The sequence below is a fragment of the Nuphar pumila genome, chromosome 16 (genome assembly GCF_984573655.1).
Source record: "Nuphar pumila chromosome 16, dmNupPumi1.hap1.1, whole genome shotgun sequence".
Lineage (NCBI taxonomy): Eukaryota > Viridiplantae > Streptophyta > Magnoliopsida > Nymphaeales > Nymphaeaceae > Nuphar > Nuphar pumila.
In genome coordinates this window covers 20652384-20671209 of record NC_143264.1, presented here as the reverse complement: position 1 = coordinate 20671209, position 18826 = coordinate 20652384, and positions in this window count along the sequence as shown.

The following is an 18826-nucleotide window of genomic DNA, read 5'->3' as shown; positions in this document are numbered from 1 at the left end:
GGCAAATTCTTCAAGAACAATGACAAGCCTCTTCCGACCGGTCCTCAACAAAAGGGGGACCTTCAAGAAAAGCCCAAGCATATAAACTGGAGCAGGGATCGAAAATTCACTCCCCTCGATCAGCCTTTGGAGAAAATTTTGGAATACTTGTTGTCTCATGGGATGGTGAAACTTCCCAAGGTTGCAGATCCGTCAGTGCTCATGGGAAGATTTAAGGAACAATACTGCAAGTTCCACAGAGCGATGGGCCACGACACTGAGTATTGCTTCGTCCTGAAGCATCTGATTCAGGATTGTATTGATAAAAGCATCCTCATCGAGGATGAAGAAGAGGGCAAAATGGACATTCTGTCCGCCCCATTCCCAAAACATTCAGTGTCAACCGTTTCAGAAGATTCTTTTCTCCCGCAGAGACACATACATCCTTGTTTCGAAGAGGAGATGAGTCTGCAGCATCAGGTAATGGTTCTACGCCAAGACCAGCCTGCATCTCAGAGAGGGGATATCCTCTCATTTTTAAACATCAGAAACACGTCAGTGGAGAGTGGGAAAATCCAAGTTTTCCCAAAAAAGATTTCTGAGACAGGGAACCTGCGCAGAGGAAGCAGAAACCTCAGAAGCAGCAGAAGAGTGGGCCAAAAGCCTTCAGAAGCCTATCACAGCACTCTCCAACATCTCCATTTTCGAGTTGACTCATGATTCTCCCCAGCATCGGGAAAAGCTCAATGATCTACTAAGAAAGATCAAAGTAAAGCCGGGCACCGCGCCCGAAGACATGGCGCAAATAGTAAATCAGGCAATGACGAACGCACCCATTACGTTCTCTGATGAGGATTTGCCTAAACCTCATTCATTTCATAACAATGCGCTGTACATTGTGGTCAGAACCAGGGGCATGACTGTCCCACATGTTCTTATCGATGGGGGCAGCAGTCTGAACATTTGCCCAGAAATGACATCAAAGGCCCTGGGATTAAAAGAAGAAGAGTACGTGCCCGATCCCATTACCATCTATGGCTTCGATAATCACGGGCAGACGACCAAGGGCAAGATTTTCCTAGAGATTTTTATCAACTACTCAGTGCATACAGTATTATTCCATGTCGTCAATGTGCCACCGACTTACAATCTTCTGTTGGGACGAACATGGATCCACAATGCCAATGTTGTTCCATCAACTCTCCACCAGTGCATCAAGTGGTCCAAAGGTGGAATGATTACTACCATTTTGGGCGAAGACCCTAAAGAGAGGCTGCCACAGCCTATGATTCCTCGTCCCACATTTACAGCAGATATCCCCAGCATCCGAGAGGCAGATGAGATCAATCTTAGTGATAGCCTGGAGATGCTAAAGTTAAAAGATGTCATGGAAGAGGAAAACGTCGCAGCCACGGTCCAATGGCAGGGACCTTGTTTCTTCAAGTTAGGAGGACGCATTGATTACTCCTCCTTCAAAGATCACCCTTTATTCCCTCAGTTCTCCAAAGCCAGAAAGGGATTTGATCTGTTGATCAAACATAGATATCAGCCATTCCGAGGCATGGGGAAAGATGAAGACGGCATGATAGAGCCCATCATTCCAGTTCGGCATGCGGACAGTTCAGGGTTGGGGTTCATCGGCCAAGATTCCAGCAAAAAGACAGTTTTTGTCAGGGGAAACAAGTGAAGATGATGCCTTAGTTCTCCTGCTTTCTTTTCTTCTCTTTTGTTTAAATCTTGTAAGGACAATACAGTCCCATCTTTTGTCAGAGTCTTGTAAATACTTTACTTCAATCAATGAAAGATCAAATTTTCTCTTCGAGTATCCATCATTTCCTTCTTATACTTTGTCTATGTCATTGCTCTTGCTTTATACAAAAATTTTGATTTGGCTCGTACTTTCTCTTAAAAACAACCTCTTTTTGCGTTTTCACGACCATTAACTCCTGAATCAATGACAAGATTAGTTATCAATCCCAAGTATCTAAAATTGGCAAGATTTCTTGAGATGAAAGACAGAGCAGAAGTCAGTCAGGCAGCAGAACAGACTGAAGAGCCAGCCGAATTTGATTCCACCATTCAGGAATTGCCAGAATTTGCTCACATTCAGAAGCAGGATGAACCCTCATCTTTGGTGCAAGATCCAACTGAAGATATCAACATTGGGTCGGAAGATGATCCGAAAGTTCTCAAAATCGGGTCAAGTCTAAGCGAAATTGAAAAAGCTAGACTCAGCCAATTCCTCAAAAAACATCAAGAAGTATTTGCCTCGACTTACGAAGATATGCCAGGATTGGATATCAAGCTGGTTGAGCATCGACTCAAATTGAAGCCAGAAGCCAGACCAATCAAGCAGAAACTGAGGAAGTTAGACCCTCGAATTGAGCAGCAAGTCAAGGAAGGACTTGAAGATCTATTGAAAGCAAGCTTCATCCGGGCCATTGATTATCCAGATTGGTTGGCAAATATCGTAGCAGTCCCTAAAAAGAACGGAAAAGTTCGGATTTGCATTGATTTCAGGGACCTCAATAAAGCCACCCCGAAAGATGATTATCCGCTTCCCAATATTGACCTGTTGATCGATAGCACAGCAGGTCATGCCATGTTTTCCTTCATGGACGGATATACAGGTTATAATCAGATTAAGTTGGTCGTTCGTGATCAGTCCAAGACTTCGTTTACTACCCCATGGGGAACCTTTTGCTATACAGTCATGCCATTCGGACTCAAAAATGCCGGGGCAACCTATCAAAGGGCGATGGTCGTTATTTTCCATGATCAAATGCACAAGAATATGGATGCATATGTGGATGACATTTTGGTTAAGTCTAAAGAAGAAGAAGATCACCTTGATGCTCTTAATCAAGTTTTTGAAAGACTTATTCTTTACAAGTTAAGACTTAATCCTCAGAAATGTGTTTTTGGAGTAGAATCCGGCAAACTGCTCGGCTTCATCATCAGCAAGAAAGAGATCGAAGTGGATCCAGCCAAGGCAAAAGCCATTATTGACATGCCGCCTCCAACTAATCTCAGGGAACTGTGAAGCCTTCAAGGGCGTATTCAGTCTATTCGCAGATTCATCTCTAATTTGGCTATGAGATGCGAGCCTTTTAACCACTTGCTGAGAAAAGGAGTTAAATTTGAATGGGGATCAGAATGTCAGCTTTCGTTTGAGCGCATCAAGCAGTATCTCCTTAATCCACCAGTTTTGAAGCCGCCAAAGCTGGGAAAGCCTCTCTTACTATATATTTCTGTCAATCAGAATGCCTGTGGTGGATTCCTCGCTCAGTATGAAGAAGGCAGCCTGATAGAGCACGCCATCTACTACGTGAGCAAAACCTTCATTGATTATGAAAAGAAGTATTCTCAGATGGAGAAAACTTGTCTAGCTCTGGTTTGTATGTGCCAGAAATTAAGACATTATCTATTGGCTTCTGAAATTAAGTTCTTATCAAAGCTTAATCCTCTCAGATACATTTTGGAACAACCCTTTCTCACTGGACGGATTGCAAAGTGGCAAGTCCTTCTAATGCAATATGACTTAGAGTATGTCTCTCAAAAGTCGATTAAGGGCCAAGCGATCGCGGATCAGTTGGCAGATTTCTCCCTGACAGAAGAAATTAAAGCAGAGGATGATTTTCCTGATGAGCACATCTGTAATATCCAACAGCCCCCAGTTTGGAATATGTTCTTCGATGGCTCTAAAAACATGTCTGGCATCGAGATTGGAGTCTTGCTAATCACTCCAGAAAAAGAAATGATCCCTTATTCCCTCAAGCTTGGTTTCCAATGCACTCATAACATGGCCGAGTATGAAGCTCTAATACAAGGCCTCAAAATTTTGAAAAAATTCAATGTCAAGAGAGTGCATGCCTTTGGTGATTCCCTACTTGTTGTCAGTCAAGTTAACACTGAATGGCAAGTGAAAGATCCAAAATTGATTCTGTATCAGAAGATCGTCTTAGCTCTTGTGGACAGCTTCGAAGAATTTCAGCTCGATCACATCAGAAGAGAGCATAATCAGATAGTTGATGGTTTAGCCAGTCTGGGCTCCATTCTATCCTTCAAAGGTGGTGAATCATATCGCTCTTTCGAAGTGGGCAGATTTGAGCAACCTGCTTTCGCTTCAATCATGCAAATAAACCAGGTTAATCAGAAGGAGAAGCCTTGGTATCAAAATATCAAAAATTTCATTGAAACTGGTGAATTTCCACCAGAAATGCCAAAAAGGGAGCAACGCGCGATTCAGCGTATGTCTACCCGTTATTTCATTCTGGCCAATGTCCTCTACCGCCGTGGGTTCAGTTCTAAATATGCCAGATGCTTAGACAAAGAAGAAGCTATGGAAGTTATCCAAGAAGCACATGAAGGGATTTGTGGTGGCCATGTCGGCTATCAAACTCGCGTCAAGCAGATCGTTCGAGCAGGGTACTATTGGAATACCATGCAGCAGGACTGTCATAGATTTGTAAAGAAGTGCGTCAAGTGCCAATTGCACGCACCTTATATTCATGCTCTGATCGCATATCTACAATCAGTTGTTTCTCCTTGGCCATTTTCTATGTGGGCATTCGACGTCGTAGGCCCGATTACTCCTTCTGCTTCCAACGACCACAAATACTTTCTGGCTGCAACAGAGTATTTCACGAAATGGGTTGAAGCTGTTACTCTACGCACAGTAGAAGGCCGTCATGTGGTTTCTTTCATTCACAAGAACATTCTTTGCCGCTTCGGCATACCACATGACATTGTCTCAGACAATGGAACTCATTTCAAAAATGAGAGGATGAAAACCTTCTGTTCTAAATTCAGAATTTCCCATCATTTCTCAGCTCCCTATTATCCTCAAGGAAACGGCCAAGCAGAGGCTACCAATAAGATCTTGATTCGTATTTTGGAAAGGACTGTGAAGACGGGTCGAGATTGGCATGAGAAAATTTATGACGTGCTTTGGGCATATCGGACCACCATTCGGACTCCGACTAATGCCACTCCTTCAGAACTTGTTTACGGAACTGAAGTGGTGTTACCTCTCCATGTCCAAAAGCCCGCTCTCAAATTTGCTTCACTTATAGAATTGCCACTTGATCAGTATCAGCAGCAGAGATTGGTGCAGCTAGATCTGCTAGATGAAAAAAGGCTCAAGGCAGCAGAGCATGCTCAAGCTTATCGACAGAGGATAGCTCGACACTATGCCAAGTCCGTCATTGAGAGAAAATTTCGAGTTAAGGATTTGGTGCTCAGATCGACAGCTCATCTCAAGCATCGACCACGGGGCAAGTGGTCACCCAATTGGGAAGGCCCCTATGTGGTTAAGGAAGCTTTGCCTCGCAATTCGTATCGTCTAATCAACGCAGATGGAGTGGAAATGCCAGATCCCATCAATGCTCTGCATTTGAAGAAGTTTTACACCTGAAATGTTCATTCTAAAGCCTTTGTACTATTCAAAAAAACCATTTCAATAAAATAATGATCTTCTATCAATTCTTACATTCTTCTCCATGATACTGGGGCATTTTATTTTGATCTATAATCATCTCCTTCCGTCATATGCAGGCAGGATTAGACGAAAAGCTCTTCTCCTCAAATTTTTTTAGTTCTTAATTTGTCTTGTGATCTTTATTTTTCATTTCATTTGATTCATTTTGCTTTGATCAAATTTACATCAAGCTAATGCTCGTTTATGCCAAGTTTTCAACAAATTTTTCAATCTTAATTACAATTTCATCTACTTTTATCTTTGAAAACACCCTTTCAGGTTAAGGGATAAACCTGATGCCTCCTTTCAATGAGGTATTTTTTTTATTATTTCCCCCGTTCAGGATAAGGGGATAAATCCTGAATTATCTTCTAAAAACCAGTTCTCACACTGCTTATTTCTCAAACTTTTTCAATCATATATTGAGCTCATTTGAAAAAAAACGGTTCTCACACCGGTAACCTTTTAAAATCAGTCTTCTGACCAAAAAAACCTTTCTCCTTCTAAGTTCAAGTTCTGACTTAAATCTCTCAAAATTTCATGTATTTCCTAAAGATCCAACACTCGTTGGTCATATATTTCCAAAAGATCCAGCATCTCGTTGGTCATGTATTTCAAAAGGATCCAGCATCTCGTTGGTCCTGTATTCCAAAAGATCCAACTCCCACTGGTCGTGTGATCAAACCCTTAGGGTGCGATTCCTCAATTCTATCATTTCCAAAACCTTCAAGATCTTCAATTTTTCAAATTCTATCAGTTTCCCAACCTTTTCTTGCAATATCTTCAAAATCTAATCATTTTCTTAACCCTCGGGTTATAACCTCCCAAATTCAATCAATTTCAAACCATCAGATTAAATCCTTCATTTTCAAATCTAGTGTTTTCACTGGTCGGGATTTTCAAATCCAGTTTTATAACTGGTCGGGATTTTCAAAATCCAGTTTTATAACTGGTTGGGATTTTCAAAATCCAGTTTTATAACTGGTCGGGATTTTCAAAATCCAGTTTTATAACTGGTCGGGATTTTCAAAATCCAGTTTCTATAACTCGTCGGGATTTTCAAATCCAGTTTTATAACTGGTCGGGATTTTCAAAATCCAGTTTTATAACTGGTCGGGATTTTTAAAATCCAGTTTTATAACTGGTCGGGATTTTCAAATCCAGTTTTCATAACTGGTCGGGATTTTCAAATCCAGTTTTTCTAACTGGTCGGGATTTTCAAATCCAGTTTTTATAACTGGTCGGGATTTTCAAATCCAGTTTTCATAACTGGTCGGGATTTTGAAATCCAGTTTTCATAACTGGTCGGGATTTTCAAATCCAGTTTTTATAACTGGTCGGGATTTTCAAATCCAGTTTTTATAACTGGTCGGGATTTTCAAATCCAGTTTTCATAACTGGTCGGGATTTTAAAATCCAGTTTTCATAACTGGTCGGGATTTTCAAAATCCAGTTTTATAACTGGTCGGGATTTTCAAAATCCAGTTTCTATAACTGGTCGGGATTTTCAAAATCCAGTTTTATAACTGGTCAGGATTTTCAAAATCCAGTTTTATAACTGGTCGAGATTTTCAAATCCAGTTTTCATAACTGGTCGGGATTTTCAAATCCAGTTTTTATAACTGGTCGGGATTTTCAAATCCAGTTTTCATAACTAGTCGGGATTTTGAAATCCAGTTTTCATAACTGGTCGGGATTTTCAAATCCAGTTTTTCTAACTGGTCGGATTTTCAAATCCAGTTTTTATAACTGGTCGGGATTTTTAAATCCAGTTTTCATAACTGGTCGGGATTTTCAAATCCAGTTTTCATAACTGGTCGAGATTTTCAAATCCAGTTTTTATAACTGGTCGGGATTTTCAAATCCAGTTTTTATAACTGGTCGGGATTTTCAAATTCAGTTTTCATAACTGGTCGGGATTTTCAAATCCAGTTTTCATAACTGGTCGGGATTTTCAAATCCAGTTTTTATAACTGGTCGGGATTTTCAAATCCAGTTTTTATAACTGGTAGGGATTTTCAAATCCAGTTTTCATAACTGGTCGGGATTTTCAAATCCAGTTTTTATAACTGGTTGGGATTTTTAAATCCAGTTTTCATAACTGGTCGGGATTTTTAAAATCCAGTTTCTATAACTGGTCGGGATTTTCAAATCCAGTTTTCATAACTGGTCGGGATTTTCAAATCCAGTTTTCATAACTGGTCGGGATTATCAAATCCAGTTTTTATAACTGGTCGGGATTTTCAAATCCAGTTTTTATAACTGGTCGGGATTTTCAAATCCAGTTTTCATAACTGGTCGGGATTTTCAAATACAGTTTTCATAACTGGTCGGGATTTTCAAATCCAGTTTTCATAACTGGTCGGGATTTTGAAATCCAGTTTTCATAACTGGTCGGGATTTTCAAATCCAGTTTTCATAACTGGTCGGGATTTTCAAATCCAGTTTTTATAACTGGTCGGGATTTTCAAATCCAGTTTTCATAACTGGTCGGGATTTTGAAATCCAGTTTTCATAACTGGTCGGGATTTTCAAATCCAGTTTTCATAACTAGTCGGGATTTTAAAATTCATTTTTTATAACTGGTCGGGATTTTAAAATCCAGTTTTTATAACTGGTCGGGATTTTAAAATCCAGTTTTCATAACTGGTCGGGATTTTCAAAATCCAGTTTCATAACTGGTCGAGATTTTTAAAATCCAGTTTCTATAACTGGTCGGGATTTTCAAATCCAGTTGTATAACTGGTCGGGATTTTCAAAATCCAGTTTTATAACTGGTCGGGATTTTCAAAATCCAGTTTTATAACTGGTCGAGATTTTCAAATCCAGTTTTCATAACTGGTCAGGATTTTCAAATCCAGTTTTTATAACTGGTCGGGATTTTCAAATCCAGTTTTTATAACTGGTCGGGATTTTCAAATCCAGTTTTCATAACTGGTCGGGATTTTGAAATCCAGTTTTCATAACTGGTCGGGAATTTCAAATCCAGTTTTTCTAACCGGTCGGGATTTTCAAATCCAGTTTTTATAACTGGTCGGGATTTTTAAATCCAGTTTTCATAACTGGTCGGGATTTTCAAATCCAGCTTTTATAACTGGTCGGGATTTTCAAATCCAGTTTTCATAACTGGTCGGAATTTTAAAATCCAGTTTTCATAACTGGTCGGGATTTTCAAAATCAAGTTTTATAACTGGTCGGGATTTTCAAAATCCAGTTTCTATAACTGGTCGGGATTTTCAAATACAGTTTTATAACTAGTCAGGATTTTCAAAATCCAGTTTTATAACTGGTCGGGATTTTCAAAATCCAGTTTTATAAGAGGTAAAATTCAAATATTTTTCTGTTGATCAACCAAAAGGATGTAAGAAATGTCCTCGATATGATCAATGAAAGAAATCTTCAATGATGTTGAAAAGCCAGAAGCGAATTGATATCGATCTCGGCTATGGCGCATGTTTTAAAATGACCTTCTGGCAATCAGGCAGTGGAAATATCTTGAGCCATAAAAAGAATCCACTCAATCCATATCTTCTCATTTATTCATTTAAAGCTTCAATCAAATATCCGCAAAAGAGATCTCTCGATTGTCGTCAAGATGAAGACGAACTAAGCGAGTAGATCCCCGGGGCCAAAGAAGATTTGAAACATCTCCAAGATGACGGAGCTTGTGACGGATCCTTCCAGGGAAAGTTCGGATCACTGTCAAGATGAAGGCAGATGCGACGGACCTACCGACAAACCCTAAAAGATATTTGATTTCTGCTATCACCTAAAGACCTTTTTGAGCCAATATAATCCCTGAGAGAAAGAAAGATCGGAGCATCTCCAAGATGAAGGAGTTTGTGACGTACCCTTCGATGAAAAAGGAGAGAAAAGTCAGGAACCATCCAAATGAAGGATGATGTGAAAAACCGAGAAAGTTCAATGACTCAAAAAGAGTGCAAAAGAATCATCATGGAAAACACCCAGATGTCAAACTACCAAAGTTACCAGAAGTCATCTCTTCTCATGCAAAATTCCTTTATCAATATCTTTTCATTTCTGCTTCTCATATCAGGGAAATGGATAGCTTCCTTGAAAAAAATCATCAGCGCTAAAATTTTGAATTTAACTCTTAAAACCGAGGAGTTAACCTCATTGGAGGAAATACTCTAGGTAAAAGAGAGAATATCTTTTGCACATACGTACACATTTCCAAATGTTTGAATCAACTACGATTTTATCTTATTGGCAAAATTTTCAAGCTATTCCAAGAATAAAATAAACATTCAATATCCATTTTGATGTAACCAAGCATTGTTTATATTTCCCAAAAAGAGTTGCCTCAGAAGAAGTATCTCCTCCTGTCCCCATCACGGTTTTCTCATTAACGAATTCCGTATGGATGACCCACTCAGGATAAGGGTCAAAAACCTGAAATTTCTTGCGAAAGATTCTTTGATTTCAAAAGCTATTTCAGTCTCAGCAATGAGACGCCCAATTTCTTCCCCTTTTTGAAGCTTTAGGGACTCTATATTTCCTTTTTTCGCAAAAACCCCTCTTGGATTTGTTCGTCCAAATTCCGAAGGTCCCATCGTGCTTTCTCCATTTTTGAGAAACCTGTATGGTAGATTTCCCCCACTCAGGATAAGGGTTAAACCTGAACCATTTGCGAAAGATCATTTAATTTCAAAAGCTATTTCAGTCTCAGCAATGAGATGCCCAATTTCTTCCCCTTTTCAAAGTTTTAGGGACTCTATATTTCCTCCTTTCGCAAAAACCCCTCTCGGATTTGTTCGTCCAAATTCCGAAGGTCCCATCGTGCTTTCTCCATTTTTGAGAAACCCGTATGGTAGATTTCTCATCCAGATTAAGAGTTAACCCGGAACCTCGCTTCGCGAGGTATCTTCCTTGCAGGTTTGGGTTAAACCTGAGTCACATTCCAATGAGATTCCTCGTTTTGACGAGATGTTTTCTTCCAGTCCCATCATGGTTCTTCCCATCAAGGAACCCATGCTTTGTATATCCATCCAACAAAGGATTTTACTTGAGCTTCGTCTCACGAGGCATTTTTCAAAATGTCCCATCAAGGTCCTTGTGTATTCCTTTCCTCATTTCAAATTCATTTTTGATATATCTTCGTCCCATCCAGGCTAAGGGCTAAACCTGAATCATTCTAAAAGTGTATCTCGTCTCACCCATAAGACCGGATCAAAATTTTGATTTTCCATCATTTTTTGGGACTTTCATCCAAAGTCCCATCACGATTTCCTCATCCTCTATTCAATCATATCATTCTCGAGGATCTCGTTTCCCCAAAACCATTCAAGATGAGGTCTTAAGCCTGAAGAGCCATATTTCCAAAATAATTCTTCCACACCCAGTTCAAACCTGCTGACTGGGGCATTTTCAAAATTTGGAGTGTTGTCTTTGCCACTAAGCTCGGCCCTCAACCGGCTTAATAGCAAAGAGGGGCATCTGTGAACACCCCAAATTTTCCAAAGTCTTGTAAAAATGACCCTTTTGCCCCTAACTCCGTTTTTCTGAGAAAATCAAGTTATTTCTTCAAATTTCTGGATTAGATTCCACATTGACATATTCAAAATCAACTCCGGGTCTGAACTCAGTATTTTAAATCCAAATCTGAGCCTCGTTGTCCGATTTCCAAAATAAAAGCACAAAAATACCAAAAAATGATTTTGAAAGGCTCGGGCGGCTCATCCGGCACTCTGTTGGATCCTCGACCCTATACTTCTCAATTCGAGGTTGTAAACCTTGAATATTTCTCAAAAATTCGGACATAAACCCATTTCTGAAGAAATTTTCTCAAAATAGTTTCTAAAATAGCCCTGAAAAATTCCCTTTTGTAAATATTTTACAAAAACACAAAAAAAAAATTTAATATTTGATTTCTCATAAAGCTTTAGGATTTTATTTCAAAAATACAAAAAAATAGAAAAATAACATAAAAACCAAAAAAATTAGAAAAGTTACAAGAAAAACAAAGGATTTTTAAGCCTTGTGAAACAATTTTCTGAAAACCTCATTTTTTTAACCATTTTTTTAGAAAATTCTTAAAAAGGGGAACCACCTTCTGAAATAAGGAAAAATTTTAACAAACTCTTCCCGCACTCCTTCCTTCTTCTCTCTCCATCGTCCATCTTCAAACAGCCATCGTCGTTTTCCACCCTCAATCCTCAACAAATTTTTCTTCCCGAACTCTCCATTCTCCTTTAAGAAGGGACCTCCAAATTTCTTCTAGGCATCCATTTTTTTTGACGCCTGCACCTGTTCTCGACATCATCCATCAACTTCATCACTTCCTTGAAAATCGCTCTGACTTCCTCCTTTCCTTCCTGGACATTTTTGGCGAACTGTTGAAGAACGACATCTCCTCTGCAAGAGACTACATCGCCACTCTCCCATATCGACTTCCATCCGTTGCGAACAGCATCCGTTAGTGTTTTTTTTTTTCCTCCTTCTTGTCCTCAGCAATCAGAGGCTCCGTAACAAAGTAAAAAAAAAAGCTCCCTCTGGATTTCTGCAAGGAGCCGCTCTCTCCCTCCCTATTGAAGCTAGAGCCAAGATCGATCGATTTCCCCTTCGGGCATCCGTTCTTCTCAAACACCTATGTCAGATCTCCAACCGCAACTACGAAATTCCATCAGGAAGGAAGGTCCACTCCAACCTCTACACGGTAAGAAATCGCCATTTCTCCTCTGTTCCTTCTGTAGATTTGCTCTTCCCCTCATTTCTCTCGAAAACTCTTTTAGATTCTCTGCCTCTTAGTTGTTAAAGCAAAGATAGCAATATCGGTCTGCCTATAGCAGCCCCGATTTGCATTGTCGCGATAGCAATTCGATCCTTCATGGGATCACATTTTTTTTATATGTATGAATTTCTGTATCTCTAATTTCTTATCAACACCGCAAGACCATTTCAGTTCCCCATTTTTTTTTTTTTTTGCTTCATGTTTATTACTTCTTTAAACATCGCTATTTCATCTTGATGTAACAGTAGACACTTTCGTATTTGACCTTTCACTTTGGTTTGATCCCACTCTTCATATAGATATCATTAGATTTCATCTGCCTGTCATCGACATACGAAAGGGTTGAATATGCTAGATTCCATTATTTTCTCTGTTGCATCTCCGCAATCTTGGCCTCATCCGACCTTTGTTTGTTTTCCTTTGTTCCCATAATTTATCCAGTAGAGATTTCTCGTTCGCACCCTGCATCTCATCATTTGGAATCACATGATAGCCATAGCATCAACTCATTCGTTTTACCATTCATCATCGTGAAGTTTGTATTGGCTAAAATAAGAAATAGCAAAAAGAAAGCTGATTGGCAATCGGGTGACACCTTCCTTCAAAAGGGCTCAGAGATGAGAAGGCTCTTGTCTGTAATCGACCTCTACAGAAATCAGGGGATCACGCTATGCCTGTGTGTGCTTCTGAGGTAGACTGGTAGAAGATTCTTTCATTCGCCCTCAGCAACCACCTGAATCAGCGAGATTTCTATTTTAACTTCAAGATTTGCACATTCTGTTAAGGCATCTTATTTTCAAAGGGTTAGTATTTCAGCCTTAGAAATGTCTTTTGTTAATTTCACCACATGAGTGGTCGTTTTGTGTGGATCACATATCAGTCTAATATCACTGGCTGCTACTGTAATTGGACTTAGTGGTTTCCTTCACCCTAATTGTTACACCAAGCTCAATTATTTCAAACAGGGTTTGATCATGATTTTGGAGGCTTTTTTTTTTTAGCCGAAATCACTATTGATCGATAATGAATGGATATCTTTTGGAATGTCGATCAACAATCTTGAGATTTCTGGTGGTATAAAATTGTTTGGTTGTGATTTAGGTTGCACGGGTATTCCACATTTTTTTTGCTATGTTGTGAGTGTCTCTATGTTTATGAAATGCATCGGATGGTGGAGTCCTAATCATACAATCATGGAGCTTTAGTAGGGCCACCTTTGTAGTCTTGATTAAGTAGTGAAGACTTACGTTGTTCTGTGAAATATTGGCACCACACCTCATTCTGCAGCACTCTCTGCAGTATATCATTATCCCATTTTTGCTAAAATTTTGTTTACAGTAGTCCACTACACATAGCCCACATCATATAACATTTCCCATCTCAGTCATATGCTTTCATTTTGGTGTCTGCACCTCAGGCTGTCAAAATTGCTCCAGCTTCACCATATAGATGTTGTCCATCTCAGAGTGGTCTTCCCTTAGTGCATATTTTGTCAGACCGAATATTGGTATGAATAATACTCTGAATATCCTGCAAAAAGGCACTATGTAATTCTAGTCCTGTCACCAGTCATATACCATTCCTCCTCTCACGGTGGTTGTATTCAATTGTCTCATTAGCTGTCATTCATGGCCATCTTCGCAAATACCTAAGGCGCCTTTCACTGCTGCAATAACCTACCATATAGGCACATTCATCCAGTATAATATGCCTCCATTTCATCATTACTCGATTCCCCTGTCAATAAGCATAATAACTTCTTATGGACCAATAGAAGTGATGATCCTCTACACCTCCTGTATTCACAGCAGCACACCACTACTGCTATTCACATCCCTTACTATCTTAGTATGTTAGCAAACACCCATTGTTACATATAGTCCACCTTCCGCCAGCTAGGACTTCCCAGTATCCACAACGGTTTATACCACAGCGTTTGCCTTGATGTCGCTGTCTTGTAGGGAATCTGTCATAGACACCATTTCATTTACAGCCACCTGGTGGTTATGTCCCTGCAATCTCATCACCCACCCCCATATGTATATGTATGTATATATACCTATACATAGATATACGTACTTATATACATGTGAATATACATATATATGTATATATATATATATGTATATATATATATCCTTTCCATCATTTTCATCATACATATCTTTTCACTATTTGATTTCCGTAGGATATATGTGATTTTCCCTCTCTTTTCATTACTAACCTGGTTATTTTCAGGAAATATGTGGAAGATATCATTACTTGGGGTTGTAAATTTGGTTTTACATATTGTAATAGCTAGATTTGAATGAAAATTTCCATTTTCTGCTTTAGGTAGAATGGATGAGCATTGTAAACATTATAAATTGCTTGTTCTCATGCATTTTTCCTTTATTTCTCAAAATTCCCACAATGGTGAAACACGAATGGCACGTGCACCATTTCGTAAGAGGTAAGTTAATTCTAAGTTGACGATTTACATCAACGGCCATAGTCGGGGTGTAAACAAAACTTAGAATTTTTATCTTTTACAAAATAACACTGGATCCACTTTCAAAATTCATCATATTTTCTTAAAATATTCTTTTCTTTTATCAGAATTTAACTTAGGATTAACTCAAAATATATACCAATAGCCATAGTCAGGGTATATTGAGGGTTGATTTCATTTTAAATTCTATAAAAGCACTAAAAATGTATTTTATTCTTCTTTTTGAATTTAAATATAGATTATCATATAATACATTATAAATCATTAAGTAATTGAATTGTGTATCTTTTGTAAAATAATTTTGAATTAAGCAGGTGAACTTCAATGTAACAGGCAAATTGTATAAATTTTATAAATTTGAATTAAATAAGTGAATTTGAATGCAACATGTGAATTATGTAAATGTTGTAAATTTGAATTTAGTAGGTAAAATTGTCAATTTGCGAGGATGAGAAAGTTTGCAAAAAAGTTTATGAAAAATGACTCATTCTTGTGAGGATAAGGAAGTCCGTAAAAAATAATTTGCAAATAGTATGGTCAAGATTTGCGAGGATGAAGAAGTTTGCAAAAAAAATTTGTGAAAAATAATAAATATTTACAAGGATGAGAAAGTCCGCTAAAAGGGATTGTGAAAAATGACCAATATTTGTGAGGATGAGGAAGTCTCCAAATAACGATCGTTCTAACCTAACACTTAGTCTGCAAAAACAATTGTGCGCATAATGACCAATATTTGCGAGGATTAGAAAGTCTGCAGTAAATAATTTGCAAACAATAGGATCAATATTTGCAAGGACAAGAAAGTCCGCAAAAAAATTACGAAAAAGGAAAAAAAATTACAAGGATGAGGATGTCCGCAAATAAGTTATACGCACAATGACCAATATTTGTTGTATAATACAGTCTCATCTTGTGCAAAGATTGGTCATTGTATGTATAACTGTTTTTATGGACTTAAGTGTTAGGTTTGCATGTGCATAATTTGCCGACATCCTTATTCTCATAAATATAGGTCATTTTTTGTAAACCTGTTTTGTGGACTTCCTAGTCTTCACAAATCTTGGTCCCACTATTTGCAAATTATTTTTTGTTGAGTTCCTGATCTTTGCAAATATTGATCATTGTGTGCAAAATTGTTTTGTGAAATAAGTGTTAGGTTTGTATGTTCGTTATTTGCAGACTTTTTCATCCTCGCAAATATTGGCCATTGTGCGCATAATTATTTTTGTGGGTTGTGTTAGGTTTGCACATTCATTATTTACGAAGTTTCTCATCCTCACAAATTGATCATTTTACCTTCTCAATTCAAATTTACAATATTTATATAATTCACCTATTGCATTCAAATTCACATGCTCAATTCAAATTTAAAGTATTTACATAATTCACCAATTATATTCAAGTTCACCTGATGAATTCAAATTTAATTTATAACATTTACATAATTCACTTGTTACATTCAAGGTCACTTGCTCAATTCAAATTTAATTTATAGCATATACACAATTCAATTGAAGACAAATCAATGACTTAATGTTTTATAATGATAAATACATTTTGCACATGTTCGTGTTAGAGAACATTAAACCTTGAACAAAGTTAAATATACAAACATGTTTAAAAAACATCCAGAACTTATAAAACATAGTGTACATTCAGAACTTATAAAACGTAATATACAAAACATCGACTACTAAATAAATAATAATTTAAAAATATTAAAAAATCTATCAAATTTATATTCAATATTATGTTAAATTTACATATAATGTTTTACAATAGTAATCAACGTGTAGTCACCATAATGTACATTCATAACTTACAATACGTAATATATAGAACATCGAATATTAAATAAACAATAATTTAAAAAATATTAAAAATTTGTCAAATGTATATCCAATGTTTTATAATAATAATCAATGTGTAGTCTCCAGAATTTTCCATGGCTCAAATTTTGAGATCTCGGCCTCTGACACATCATTGTCCGATGTCTTATCCTTAAGCACATGATTTTACGATGTCTCGTCATATACCCTTTGTTTGCCCTTTGAACATTTTTGTTCTGTTGCAGTCATCTTTTGTCTTTTGCTTCCTCATCCTTCTTTTTGGCATACTTTGAAGTTGTCTTCTCCTTTATGAGTTTATAGAATTGAATCACACACTTCTTATATTTTGTTATATCAGTCTGAAAAAAGGATTATTAGAAAACAACTAACTATAACTTATATTCAAAAAATACAACAAAATAGGACATATAAATGTGTATCTTCAAAAGGTTCAATTTTTTGTTTCTACCCAAGTACTGCATGTATAGTAGCACAAATATACAATAATCATACATGTAACAATCATATACCAAGTCAAACACATATACATATACGAATTGAGTTAACAAACACATGTAAAGTAATTACTCATTTTCTTGTTGAGAAATATTGTTAATGGAACATGCCATCAAATCGGTGTAACAGTCATAGCCAAACCATGCTACAAAAAAATGAACATGCAATGCCAACATTAAACCTACCGAGTACAAGGGAGCAATAAGCATATTATTGAATAAGTAATGTTATTATATTATGTTTTTAATGTTCTTATCTGCATTAGTTGTGTTGCCTGTGGAATTATAAAGTTTTAACTTCTTATTTATATTCATTTTCCAAAGAACCCAATGTTAGTTGCTCTTGTTGAAATGAATTAAGATCTGCAACATAAATCGAGTTTAAAGTCATTGCACATGTGCAAATTTATGTTTTATAAGTATGCAAAGTTGTAAAGCGGATACCTTGTCAACTTCATCGAAAGGATATGACAATTTGCCGATCTCTAAGTATGGACAAGCCTCATCTTGCATCCCTTTAGTTTCGACCATTTGTTGTGAATAGTTAATGTTTACCACGTAGTTTCTATTAGTCGGTAGAAAAATATCATAAACCTCGCTTTCAAGACTCAGAGAAATAAAAGGTAAGGTAAATGGTCATTGACAGTTTCTTTCCATTTGTCATGTTCTTCTTGTGGGCCGCTTTGAGTTTTTTATTGAATCTTGCTAGATGCTATATGAAAGCAATATATATGTAATACATTCTTCTTAGATTCAAATGAGTGTATATACAAATATAACAAAGGAACAAACTTATGAACGTGCAAACCTAACACTTACATCACTTGCCAATAAAGTTTCTTCGTAAAATTCATGTTGTTTCGATTTTGATGACCCTTTGCTTTCTTTGTCAATAACATGTTGTATACACATATGACTCAAGACATTGACTATACCTCAGACAACACAACTGGGTATTTTCTTGGAGTGGGGATTTGGATCTCTTTTTGCACAAGAACCAAACACAAATATGCATGGGGCTATTAAATGCTCATATCTATAAATAAAATAAAAAGTTTAGAATAAAATAACATAAATACACAAAGGAATTATGAAACTCACCTTGCGACCTAACCTAGGAAGTCGATGTGAAAGATACTACAACCTCGTTGTAATGCAATAAAAAAATTTATGAGAATTTCCACAAAGAAGGGGAAAATGTTGAGGGTTGTAGAGGGAAAAGGGTTATGGTTCTTTTTCAAAATAAATAAGAAAAAGAAACAAAATAAACAACAATGGTTTTATATATGATTCAACGAGCATGTGAATTTTAAAGAACTTCACAATGTCTTATATTAACAGCTCATCACTTTTTTGCCAATCTCCTTGAGGATCAGTTACTCAAATGATATATGCACTGCCTTATATGAACTTCATATTATATATGCGAATATAGTAGAATATTTGCAAAGTTTCTACATTTTTGTTACTAGGAGTTCGCAGATATGGTTATGCGAACTTCGAACTATATATGTGAATTTAGTGTGATAATTGTGAAGTTTCAATAGGTTTGAGTTACAGAAAGTTAACAAATATAGTTATGCAAACTTCATGACATTCGTATAAAAAATTTATGCAAATCTACCTTTTAGTGAGAGGAAGCGATACTCAAGGAGCATACCGATATATTGTGCAAACCTCAAGAGGTCCGCTATGCAAAGGTTAAAATGGTTCTTTTAAAGCCAAATATTTGTGATTTTGGACATCGGATGGATTTTCGAAAAATATAGAGTTTTTTGGGAA